General features: G+C 40.3%; 1 protein-coding gene across 1 annotated transcript in view; it reads left to right on the plus strand.

Annotated features, from left to right (window-relative positions):
• Window positions 1-13,950, plus strand: part of TMC1 (transmembrane channel like 1) — a 360,874-nt gene that overhangs the window by 189,751 nt on the left and 157,173 nt on the right. Inside the window, exon 5 of the mRNA XM_044391257.3 lies at window positions 6,225-6,299. The gene's annotated coding sequence lies outside the window, so the exon portion shown is untranslated. The remainder of the gene's footprint in view (window positions 1-6,224; window positions 6,300-13,950) is intronic.

Below are 13,950 nucleotides of genomic sequence, written 5' to 3' on the forward strand. Positions count from 1 at the left end.
GTTTAAAAGAACCTGTAGTAAGTTATGTAGGATGAGTAGTAACTATCTCAGAGATAGTTCCTTTATCTCTGAGAACTAAATTCCTTTCAAGAGGGAAATGGGATGAGTTTACCCAGGCTGTGTTAAATATCTGAAAAGGTAAGTCAGACAGGGGAAGACAAATATGTTATCACTATGTGTGGAATCTAAAAAAGCAAGACTCAGAAACAGAGAGTAGAATGGGGGTTGCCAGGAGCTGAAGACAGGGGAAATTGGGGAGATGTTGGTCAAAGGGTACGAACTTGCACTTTGAAGATAAATTGTGGGGGATGTAATACACAGCTTTGTGATTATAGTGAACAAACTGTATTATGTATTTGTAAGTTGTTAAGAGACTAGATCTTAAATGTTCTCATCACAAAAAAGAAGTGATAATTATGTGACATGATGGGGGTGTTAGCTATATTTAGTGACAGTGACAATCATATGGCAATACATGAGTGTATCAAATCAATACGTGTACACCTTAAACATGTACAGTGTTAAATGTCAGTTATAGCTCAATTAAAAAAAAGAAAATAGGCAACAAATATTGAGGGAAAATTTTGTTAAATAGATTATTTTAAAAGTACGTATAGTTTAATCATTGTTTATGTACTATTTTCTTCCCTTTAAAATTAAATAATGTGGATGGAAAGAACAGACTGCACAAATGTATAGTTTCTGGACAGTTCAGACAACAAAAGAATGATTTGTAATATATGCCAAAAACAATATGGCATTTAATCACAGCACAGATTTAGAAAGGCAAATCACTTGTCACCGTATCACGAGGAGTTCAAGTAATTAGGTGATGTATTGCTTATCTATTGCTGAATAACAAATTACCCCCAAATTTAGCAGCTTAAAGCAATCATTTATTATCTCACAGTTTTTGTAGGTCAGGAATCCAGGAGCAGCTTAACTTGGTGATTCTGGCTCAGGGTCTCCGAACTCATTTGCGAAAGCTGCCATAACAAAGTACCACAGACTGAGTAGCTCAAATAATAGAAGCTTATTTTCTCACAGTTCTGGGCACTAAAAGCCTAAGATCAAGGTGCTGGCAGGGTTGGTTTTCTCTGAGGTCTTTCTGCTTGGCTTGTGGATGACCACCATCCGCCTACTACTTCAGTGGCTGCCCCTCTGTGGACACCGACCTTGCTGTTTCTTTTTGAGTGCAAATCACCTCTTCTTATGAGGATACCACTGGGATTAGATTAGGTCCCACCCTAATGGCCTCACTTTAGTTTAAGGGCCTCTTGGAAGGCCCTCTCCAAATACAGTCACATTTGAGGTAATGGGAATTAGGACATCAACATATGAATTTTGAGGAGACACAAGTAAGTCCACAACAATCTTTCATGAGATTGTAGTCAGCTCTTGATTGGGGCTGCTGTTACACCTGACAGATTGACTGGGGCCTAATGACCTTCCAAGCACCCTCATGTGGTTATTGGAAGGCCTCACTGTTCCTTGCTGGCTGATAGCTAGAGATTTCAGTCCTGCCACCAGGGCTTCTCCAAAGGCAGGCCAACTGGTGTCATGACATGGCTACTGGCTTCTCCCAGAGCTAGTGATCTGAGAGGGAGGGAGGAAGAGGGAGAAAGAGCAACCAAGATGGGATATTCGGTCTTTTTATAATCTAATTTTAGGACCATTACTTCTGCATATTTCATTAGTCACACTGACCAACCCTGGTAAAATGTGGGAGAGGACCATACAAGGGTATGGATACCAGGAGACAGAATCATTGGTGGTCATCTTGAGGCTGGCTACCACAGTTGGATTAAAAATAAAAATTCATGTATTCTGCAAAAATTTATATATTTATGTTACGTAAAACACTCTGATCAGTTCATGAAATATGACATTGAAATGTTTTTAGTGCCTGTGATAGAGATTATGCTTTCTGGGATTGAATTATTTTCACTAAGGAGACATTTGAAGTTCTTTGTCAAACAAATTTGTTAATGTTGTGAAGATTAGTGCCCTAGGGTGAATTCTAAATAAAAACCACCAGGAGTTAGCATAGTAGTCGACTCCAGCCTCTGGTGCTAAAATAAAATGACTAGGTTTTTTATTTTGTTTTGTTTTTTAGGTTTCAATAAATTTAAATCAACTTTATTGGGATATAATTTGCATATAATAAGCTCCATCTATTTAAAAGGTACAAGCTTCCAATTACAAAATAAGTAAGTCACAGAGAAAAAAAAGTACAGCATAGGGAATTTTAAAATATAATAAATAAAAAAAGGTACACTTCGATGAGTTTTAACAAATGTATATTTTGTGAAACCACTACCATGATCAATATACAGAACATTTCTATTACCCCCAAAAGTTCTCTCTATCAGGCAAACCCTGATCTGCTTCCTGTCAGTATAGTTTAGTTTATATTTTCTAGAATATCTTGTTGGTTGTGTTTCTGTGGAGAATCCTGACTAATAGTCTTGAGTCTTAGTTCAATATTTTCAAAGCCAACTTTAAAATATCCAACAGGGTGTACTATTGGGAGTTTCAACTCAATAAGTGCCAAGTGAATTTTTTCCCATTTTATTCATCCATTGACTTATTCAGTCAACAAGAACTTATGGGATGTCTATTATGTGCTAGGTAGGTATGCAGAGTAGGATTCTAGCCTCAGTTCACTGAGTAGAGTCAACAGATATGGTACACAAATTAAGCATCACTATTCCCTGTGACAAGAACCCTAACAGAAATGTGTAGGGCACAGTGGTAGTTTAGAGGGCATGGAGGTGCACTCTACAGGGGTGAGAGTAGGGGCTGCCAGTACAGAAGATTTCCTGATCGATAGGCTTGACAGGGAGGGGTTCACCAGCTGGGCAGGTAAGATGAGCTGATGGGGGAAATATTTTCAGCAAAGCAAAAAGCATGTACAAAGACAGTGCATGAAATAGCTGTGGTAATTAAAGTAGCTACGTGTTCAAGAATTGCAAGGGTTTGGGGTGCCTGGGTGGCACAGCGGTTAAGTGTCTGCCTTTGGCTCAGGGCGTGATCCGGGCGTTGTGGGATCGAGCCCCACATCAGGCTCCTCTGCTATGAGCCTGCTTCTTCCTCTCCCACTCCCCCTGCTTGTGTTCCCTCTCTCGCTGGCTGTCTCTGTCTCTCAAAAAAATAAATAAAATCTTAAAAAAAAAAAAAAAGAATTGCAGGGGTTCACCGTGAATTCCAAATATGATGAACCTAAAATTATTGAGGTATAAGCGTTCCCAGTTTTTTCTACCTGTGTGCCTATTAAAAGGAGTTTTGGTATAACTCCTTAGTCCCTTTCCCTCTCCTGCCCTCCAAGGAGGTCCTGCTCTGTCACTACAGTTTGTGAGATAAGAGGAAGGAAGGGAGGGAGGGAGGGAGGGAAGGAGGGAGGGAGGGAGGGAGGGAGGGAGGGAGGGAGGGAGGGAGGGAGGGAGGGAGAGAGAAAGGATGGAAGGAAGGAAGGGAGGGAGGGATAATAACAATAATAATAATAATAATAGTAGGAAGGAAGGGAGGGAGGGATAATAATAATAATAGGAAGGAAGGGAGGGAGGGATAATAATAATAATAATAATAATGAGAAGGAGGAGGAGGAGGAGGAGGAGGAGGAGGAGGAGGAGGAGGAGGAGGAGAAATAACTAGTATTTTTTCAGCATGCCCTTTGTGCCAGGCCCTAGTCTAAGCATTTTATATGTATTAACTCATGTAATCTTTACAACCATGTGAAGCAGATATTTGTCCCATTTTACATATGAGAAAGCTGAAGAACAGACATTGAATACATTGCCCAAGTTCTCATAACCTGTCAATGCCAGAGTCAATATTCAAATTCAAGTAGTTTATACTGCCTATATATAAATTGTATGTACATATATACATACACACACATATACATACATATGTATAAATGATGATATGATTTATTATAAGGAATTGGCTCACATGATTATGGAGGCTGGTAAGTCCCAAGTTCTGCAGTTGGCAAGCTGGGGACCCCAGGGAGCTGATGGTGTAGTTTCAGTTTGAAGGCTGGCAGCCTCAAGGCTCAGAAAGGGCCAATGTTTCCATCTGAGTCTGAAGGTGGCAAAAAACCCGTGTCCTAGCTTCAAGGTAGCCAGGAGGAAGGAATTCTCTCTTATTCAGCATTTTTGCTCTATTTAGACTTTTAACTGATTGGATGAAGCCCACCCATATTAAGGAAGGCAGCTGCTTTACTCAATCTATCCATTCAAGACATTAGCAACCAGAAACACCATCAAACACACCCCTGTTCATGTCTGACCAGATGTCTGGTTGCCTGTGGCCCAGTCAAGTTGATGCAAAATTAACTATCACAAAAACTAAAGCCCATAGAGAGCTGGTAGCACTTTACAGAGGAGAGGGTTAAAACTATAAGAAGATTTTGCAGGCCAAGTAGGAATGTCTAATAAAAGGAGGGGCTGGTGGGGCGCCTGGGTGGCACAGCGGTTAAGCGTCTGCCTTCGGCTCAGGGCGTGATCCCGGCGTTACGGGATCGAGTCCCACATCAGGCTCCGCTATGAGCCTACTTCTTCCTCTCCCACTCCCCCTACTTGTGTTCCCTCTCTCGCTGGCTATCTCTATCTCTGTCGAATAAATAAATAAAATCTTTAAAAAAAAAAAAAAAAAGGAGGGGCTGGAATATTTCCTTAGAATCCTTACCAAGGCAAAGGCAATGGGAAGTTAATTCTTACCCATAGAATGATGAAATCGAAGTAGATGACTTTGAAGGCTCTTCCAGGTCTAAAAATTCCATTCTCTCCTCAATCTGAGGTTTCAAATCTGAGTAAATGGGAACATTAAGAGAAATGAGTAATGTCAGTTTTAGAGGGAAATGATATCTTGTTATTTACTAGTTGGGTGGAAAACTACTTATTCACAAGATTTTTAATTCTCCCGGAAATGTTACTAGGGTTCTACAAGACATAGTCTTCTGAAACTACTAATTTTATTTGCTTTCATTGTATTGTTGAGGTCATGATTTATTATTAGGTCCTTTGTAGAAAATTCTTTCCTTCAAGCAGAAGTACCTGCAAAGGAGCTGGTGCAGCCACTCCGGAAGACAGTATGGAGGTTCCTCAAAAAGTTAACAGTAGAGCTACCCTATGCAACTGCACTTCTAGGTATTTACCCAAAGGATACAAATGTAGTGATCCGAAGGGGCACTTGCACAGCAATGTTCCTAGCAGCAATGTCCACAATAGCCGAACCATTAAAGGACCTCAGATGTCCATCAATAGATGAATGGATAAAGAAAATGTGGTATAGATATATACAATGGAATATTACTCAGCCATCAAGAAAATGAGATCTTACCATTTGCAATGACACGGATGGATGGAACTAGAGCGTATTACGCTAAGTGAAATAAGTCAGTCAGAGAAAGACAGTTCTCATATGATTTCACTCATATGTGCAATTTAAGAAACAAAACAGAGGATCATAGGGGAAGGGAAGGAAAAATAAAATAAGATGAAATCAGACAAACTATAAGAGACTCTTAACTATAGAAAACCAACTGAGGGTTGCCAGAGGGGAGGTGGGTGGGGGGATGGGGTAAATGGGTGATGGGCATTAATGAGGGCATGTGATGTAATGAGCACTGGGTGTTATATGTTCAACTGATGAATCACTGAACTCTACCCTGAAACTAATAACACACCATATGTTAATTAATTGAATTTAAATTAAAAAAAAAATGAAGTACCTGCAAAGGACACAAAGAGGAAGTGGTCAAAGTACGAGTTAAAAATCCTGGACTATATGGTGCTATGGAAGCCAAAGGAAGAAGTAAATCAAGAAGGAAGGGATCAGGGCAAGATTGTTTGCTCCAGAGAGGTTAAGGCTGATGAGGTGTTGGGCTAAGTCTATCAGATTTGGTGATTAAGATATTGAGCTCAGTTTTTGTTGAGGACTGAAAGTCATGGGAACCTGAGCAAACAGACTTCTGTTGTTGCCCTGATATGATGACATTGACAAGGATTCAGCAATCAGAGTATTTAAAAGGTTTCTATCAATGATTAGCAGTTTGAGGATGTGAGCAGGAAGGTAGAGGGCCTGGAAGGATGGAGTAGGGGGGGGGGGCGTGTCCAGTACTTGCGTTCGAAGGTTTAAATGGTGCCAGTGGATTCAAGGATTGCAGTTTGTTAGAAAAAAACAGCATTGGCATATCTGACTGTGGGATTTTGTTTCAGAAAGGAGGCAAATGAAGTGAGAAGGCTAATAGAGGATTCAGAAGATTTTCAAACTGTGATCCCTGTTTCAACTTGGTAAGTGTGTCAGAGTCAGGCCAATCTGTGCTGATCCTAATACCTTCCCCCACTAAACATCACAGATGCTTGACTTTGATCAGTTTCAGATATTAGGGCTCTATGCTGGGCATCTTCTGTTTGCCACCCAGGTCCACTCTCCACCTATGACCTGGGAGACTGAGCGGTAAGGACTCCATCAATGAGTTATCGTGTCCTCTGGCTTCAGTTTAGATTTGGCCATGAGGGAACACACGTGTGAGATTGGAGGGAGGGAAAATGTGAGGGAGACATTTATTTCTCTGGTTCCCTTCCTACAGAGTCGTCTTATTCTCTCCCCTTCAGGCCTACCGGTGGTAATGACACCCGGCTTTCTCAGCCCTTTGTGATTTCTCTATACTCTGCCACACCTTTGAAATTGCCTGTATAAGTTATTCTGCATATGCTTTACTTCCTCAAATTACCCGAGTTGAGTGTTCCATCTGGAGCCTGTCTGACACAAGTTTTATATAAGATTTCATTATAAAAAGTTGTCATCACTGAAAAGATGTTTGGAACCAGTAGACTGGGACAGAGGTTGGCAAACTTTTTTTCTAAAGAACCCGATAGTAAATATTTTTGGTTATGCAGGTCATACAATATCACACAATGTCACCACTCCTAGACTCTGCTGTTTTAGGGAGAAAACCCCTATAGATGTTAAGTAAATCAGTGAGTGTGACTATGTTTCAATAAAACTTTATTTACAAAGACCAGGCAGTGGGTTTTCCTTTTGGCCTATATAGGCTGTGGTTTTGCTGATCCCTCATCTAGGACAAGCAGTCTTCTGTCTAATCTATGAAGGTGGTTCTCAATCTGGGAAGATTTTGCCCCCTAGGGGATGTTTGGTAATGTCTGGGGACATTTATCACAACTGGAAGGAGGGGGATACTGGCATCTACGGGGAAGAGGCCAGGGATACCACTAACTTTTCTACACAGAGCAATTACCCAACAACAATTATTCTGCCCACGACAAGTAATTATCCTGTCTCAAATAACAACACTGCTGAGGTTGAGAAATTTGGTCTTGAAGAGGTTAAGTAGATTGTCAATCTGCTCACCATGTCAATGCGACTTAGTGAAAAGAGTCACAGAATTAATTCTATAGCTGTTTTATTTTTTTCTGGCTCCAATTTTAACATTATTTTACAGTACTTCTTAGAAAACTGGGATACAATGCATTTATAGGAAATGTGATGGTGTTCTTATTAATTTTTTCATCCCTCAAGTCATCAGGCATATTAATCTACCTTAACTTACTGTTTTGTCCCTAAGTGTCTTTTGGATAGTGAAAGTGTTCATGCTTCTTTTAGCAAAATTGTATCTGTCTGGCATCCTGAAGCTATGTCTTGGATGTCCTTGGCTTGTTAGTTCAGAGTAAGGACTACCTGGTGAAAGGGTTACATTTGGTCCAAAGAAATAATTATGAACATGGTGTAAGTTTGGGGGTGTGGGTGTGGGGGTGGGGTTGAGTAAGCAGAGCCTGAGAAAGAGGGTGTGTTGTCTTTGTGCCCAAGTCAGCGAGCGGGCTAGTGGAGAAAGAGGCCATTAATGAAGGTCTCAGGAGTTGGGAGAGGCGGGACATTTTATTCACAGGGAAAGGGAAGGAGAATGATAGTTGGAAAAATGAATGGTTAGGAAAGGTATGTCAGGGGAATGTGGCCCTGAGCTGGTTCTTTTTTTTTTTTTTTTTTTTTTAAGATTTTTTATTTATTTATTTGACAGAGAGAGACAGCCAGCGAGAGAGGGAACACAGGCAGGGGGAGTGGGAGAGGAAGAAGCAGGCTCCCAGCAGACAAGCCTGATATGGGGCTCGATCCCAGAACGCCGGGATCACGCCCTGAGCCAAAGGTAGATGCTTAACGACTGAGCCACCCAGGAGCCCCAGCGAGCTGGTTCTTTTGATTAGAATCTTCCAGGGCTCTGTGTTTCGGACTGGCCACCTTAACATTTCAGAAGGGGAAGGAGAGGAAAGGATAATTCTGACATGACTTATTGTACTGTGAGTTTTAAATGAACCTATATATTATCCCCAAACTACTAAACCAGAGCAAAATTGCAACATTTGTATTCCCTGAATTGAACTGATATTTCTTTTGATTAATGTCCTTGTTTAATGACAGGAGAACACATATTCCGCCGCCACACCGCCCCCCCCCCCCCAACACACACGTTGTCAATTAGTGGACAAGTTGAAGACAAGGACACATGGAGTTTTGTGTCTGGGTGACATCATAGTTTTGTTCAGCTGAACAGCCTGGCAGTGGCCTTGAAGAGATGCTTAACTTTTGGAAATCACTTTTTTATTGCAACCAAAGCTATTAAGTTTAAAGGTCCATAAAGATGAGATAAACAGTCATAGAGGCCTTCGAAATTCATACAGTGTGTCAAAGGATTTAATCACTGTCACTTAAATATGGTGATGGTAAAGCCATGTCCATACACTGGCAAAAATCAAATCATCGTCTGTTTAATAGGGGACAGAAGTTTGGAGAACGGTGGATGAGATGTTACTTATATGTGATATCAGAGTTGTTTTTGCAAGCTTTTCAAGGGAACACTCTGACCTTAGTGTACTACAGTGGAAAACAGCCCTGTATCTTTTTATTCTTAAAATTGATTTTAGAGCTCCTGTTTTCCTAGTAGGCACTTTTATCATCGTCTAATTTGTAGATTGACAATCCTTGTAAGATCAGTTTAGACTAATTCTAACCCTGAAAACGAATGAAAGAAATGCAAGAGAGACACTCAACCAAATTGAGCCAATGTATTACATACACAATTTAATTATAAAATCCTGGCTAATACTGGTTATCTCCTGTGTGCCAGGCAATATACTAAACAGTTTACATGGGTTACTATTTTAATTCTCCTGGTTAACTGGGGGGTATGTACATTTATCGTCACCCTCATTTTACAGATGGAGAACACTGAGGTATGAAAGCATTACATCAGTGTCTCAACATCACACAGGAAGTGTTTCTGTTGGAATTTGCACGCCGGCAATTTAATTTCACAGCCTGTACTTAACCACTTTTTTATAATGTTTTCCTCCTCTATGTTTTTGGCAGTGAATATGAGAAGATAATTTTGAGCGCATTTTGGTAAGTTAGATATTAATAACCCAGGTAATTTAATTATCTGTCTGTAGTACAAACAAGCTTTTTGGTCTCAGGGAAATCGCAGAAACTTGCATCAGTAAAATGAGGGATTTTTCTGAATGGTTTCTAAACTGTGTTTTCTACTTTTAGTATGATTCCAAGAGAGTGTGATAGATGTTTTTTAACCATATCCTTCAATCAAATGGTCATCCTTTTAGTATTAAATTATTTGGAATAGACACTTCCCAAATTTGGAAGAGTTTCTCAGTTCTTCATTGGCCTCTTTGGTTGATGTTTAGATGGAATTAGAAACTCCACAGCAAAAAGGGAGAATATTGTGTAAATCATTCCTCTTTGTTAAAGGGGTGTTTGGCCGGTATAGAAAACTCACAGAATTTTGGAACTGTAAAGGGCCATGGTCTAACCCATTCACATTACAGATGAGGAAGCTGAAAACCAGAGAGGTTCAGGGACAAGTCCAAATTCACAAGGCTGGCTTGTAGTAGAGCTCGCTACAATTATCTAGATTCAGACGCCAGGCCTCTTCCAGCACATCACGATCAATCACTTCTGCCTTCATTTCCCCATGTCATGAAAAACCACTGGCCTATTTTTGTCTGGGCGGTTTAGTGGAACAGAGAGATCTGAGTTTGAATCTCAGCTCTGCTGCTTACTAGATGTGAAACACTGGGGAAAGTTAAAATGAAAATACGTGTGTGTATGTATTCATATATGTATTTATATATAATGTCCAGGGTTTATATTAATGTTTAGGATCATCAGACTGAACCTCAGAGCCAAGTACTGACATACAATGCGGGCTGTGTTAATATTAAGCAATATATCTGCAATTGTCGAATAAGAACGTATGGGAACAGAGGTCAACCTTGTTTGTAATTGAGGCCAGATGATAGACTGAGGCTGGTCTGCTGCGGTTTTCAGTCAGTTGAATACAGTTAAGTGGTGAGAAATCCAACATAAGAAGGGCACAGGAGGGGTGCCTGGGTGGCTCAGTCATTGGGCGTCTGCCTTCGGCTCAGGGCGTGATCCCAGCGTTATGGAATGGAGCCCGGCATCAGGCTCCTCCACTGGAGGCCTGCTTCTTCCTCTCCTACTCCCTCTGCTTGTGTTCTCTCTCTCTGGCTGTCTCTCTCTCTGTCAAATAAATAAATAAAATCTTAAAAAAAAAAAAAAAAAAAAAAAAAGAAGGGCACAGGAGGACGGGTGTACCAAATTCCAAAGAACCTCCCCCCTCTTCCTCCCAAATCAGTACAATGGTCACAATGAAGGGAATGGCTCCACTTTATGAAGCCATTATTATCTGTCAAGTTAAATTTGTGTTGTTGAATTTAGCATTATTAGCATTGTAGGCCTATTTGCTTTGAGTTTGTCAAGTTGTTTAGTTTTATTATAAGTGGCTTGTATCTCATTTTATATTACGTATTTACATAACATTATATGCAAGATGAAGTAAAAAATTAGATAGAAGGTGTTTTCCTTTTCAAGAACTATTCATACTTTTTTTTTTTCTGGGCATGAAAAATGCTTGATTTTCCAGTATGAGTAAAGAAAAAGAGATAAAAATGTAAAATCAAAGAAATTAGTAAAAACTTCATTATCATAAGTTGGGATGTGAAACGGCACTATAAATTCATAATGCTGTGATGCCTGGGTGGCTCAGTTGGTTAAGTGTCTGCCTTTGGCTCAGGTCATGATCCCAGGGGTCCTGGAATTGAGCCCCGTGTCAGGTTCCTTGCTCAGCAAGGAGCCTGCTTCTCCCATTGCCTGCTGCTCCTCCTGCTTGTGCCCCCTTGCTCTCTCTTTGACAAATAAATAAATAAAATCTTTTAAAAAATAAATTCATTTTAGAGAAAGAGAGAGCATGTGAAAGAGAGAGAGAGTTAGGGGAGGGGAAGAGGGAGAGAATCTTCCAAGCAGACTCCCCACTGAGTGTGGAGCCCTTTGCAGGTCTCAGTCTCACAACCCATGAGATCATGACCTGAACTGAAACCAAGAGTCAGAGGCTCAACCAACTGAGCCCCCCAGATACCCCCAAAATAACAATTCTTAATTCACAATGACATGAATGTAATCACATCATAGATGTTCATACCAGCATTGTTAAAAATAATAAAATATTGGAAACCACTAATATTCAGAAAAAAGCATGTACTCACATATAAGAGTGTCATTTAAACCTTGTTGTAGAAAAATAATTCACGATTTAGGAAAATATTTAAGATACATGATTAAGTAAAAACACAACTTATAAAATATCATGCCTATAGTATATTTCAGCCTGGCCAAAATAATATGTGTATAAATATGCAGAGAAAGAAAAGTGGATGAATACACAGTGAAATGTGAAGAGTCACTATATCTGTGTGGCAGGATTACAGGTTATTTGATTTTATTTTCTCTTTATTTTCTAATTTTCTATAGTTAGCATGAATAATTTTGTATTTCCTAAACATAAAAAAATAATGTAACAAATATTTATTAAATTAAAAATCCATATATATATATTTTTAAAGATTTTATTTATTTATTTGACAGAGACAGCCAGCAAGAGAGGGAACACAGCAGGGGGAGTGGGAGAGGAAGAAGCAGGCTCCCAGCGGAGGAGCCCGATGTGGGACTCGATCCCAGCACACCAGGATCACGCCCTGAGCCGAAGGCAGACGCTTTAACGACTGCGCTACCCAGGCGCCCCTAAAAATCCATATATTTTTTAAAATGATAGCATATAAGTGGAAAGATACATTATTTTTCAGGGTAGAGATAACACCTGTGTTCAGATTTGGATACCTTGAATAAGAAACTACTGATCTAGGGGTGCCTGGGTGGTGCAGTCGTTAAGCATCTGCCTTCAGCTCAGGGCGTGATCCCAGAGCCCTGGGATCGAGCCCCACATCAGGCTCCTCCACTATGAGCCTGCTTCTTCCTCTCCCACTCCCCCTGCTTGTGTTCCCTCTCTCGCTGGCTGTCTCTCTCTGTCAAATAAATAAATGAAATCTTAAAAAAAAAAAAAAAAAAAGAAACTACTGACCTAGGTAAATTTTTTTAAATATTAAAGATAAGCTGAGAAGACCCCCCCCCCCAAAACTGAGGTGACTTGCCCGAGAAGACCATCTTTACCAAGCAAAGCAAAGAAAAAAAATCAAAAGTAGAAAATGTGGTTGTGGTTTTAAAATTACATTTGCATTACTTTGAAGTTAACCCGTATTCATATTTGTGTGCACAAAGCTTTTTATCTCCTCAAGCTAGAGAAAAATGGCCAGATTTGGTACAAGTGAATTTTCCATGGCCTGACGAATAAGTGACTCAAGATTGACCTCCAAGAAACTCAAGGTCTGGTCCGTGTGGATTTATAGTGATTGCGTTGCACCTCAGGAGGTATTTTCAGTGCATTGGTGTAACTAACTAGCTGGCAATTCACCATTTTAGAGAAATTCAGCCTTGCAGGGGGATCCTTCTCAAAAGTCTCCAAGTGATTTCCAAGGAGGCTGACACCATCAGTCAACAATCCTGTGGCAGCCAAGGAAAGTGCTTTGGCACATGGTGGAAGGCCTGAGTGTTTACACCAGGCATTTTAAACTCATTTTCAGCTGACTCAAAACATAAACCAAAAGTATTTGCGGGGCAACAGAATATAATTGACCACAATTTAGGGCACAAAGAAGAGAAACACCCAGTGGAGAACAGGAAAGAAGCCTCAGTAGGGAAATTATCTAATGAAGCTTCCCTAACTTTGCATCCAGAGAGCTTTATCCTGCCCTAACTCTGTGTCTGTTTTCTAACCTTATCAGACCTGAGATCTGCTCTGATTTTCTTTCAGCGTTGGCTGAACAGAGGATGCAAGGGAAAGCAAAAATAAAGGTCTCACAAAAAGCCAATAGTCATTGCCAGGGGCTGGGAAAGGGAGTGTAGGGCGGGATTGCTTAATGGGTAGGGTCTCCTTTTGGGGTGATGAAAATGTTCTGGAAGCAGATAGTGGTTATGGTTGCAAAACACTGTGTATGTACAAATTGCCACTGGATTTTACACTTGAAAATGTGAAAATGGGGTATTTTATGTTATGTGAGTTTTACCATAAGAAAAAAAATCAAGGCCTCAAATGCAGTGCACTGGAGAGAATGATACGAGGAGGGCTGGAGAGGTGGTGGCGTCATGGCTGCGGGAGGGAGATGGAGGGCGAGTGAGGGGTTATAGAGACCGGGCTGGAAACAGTGGGACTTCTGGCTCGGACCTGAGTCCTGACTTTCTTTGGTTCATCCATTTTTAGTTCTTTCTTAGCACTACTCAGCTTCTAATTCAGTTCACCCAAGATTTATACAGATGTCATAAGTGGGCTGTCTTATAGTCTAACGTAACTTATAGTTTTTTTTCCCTAAGAGTATGTTTTATTTTATTTTATTCTATTTTATGTTATTTTATTTCATTTCATTTTATATAAATGCCTTTAGGTGGGTATGCTCTCTCCAATTTCGTATGTCCACCATGGATCCCTATTATTTTATATTATTCCTG

The sequence above is a fragment of the Ursus arctos genome, unplaced genomic scaffold (assembly GCF_023065955.2).
Source record: "Ursus arctos isolate Adak ecotype North America unplaced genomic scaffold, UrsArc2.0 scaffold_33, whole genome shotgun sequence".
NCBI lineage: Eukaryota > Metazoa > Chordata > Mammalia > Carnivora > Ursidae > Ursus > Ursus arctos.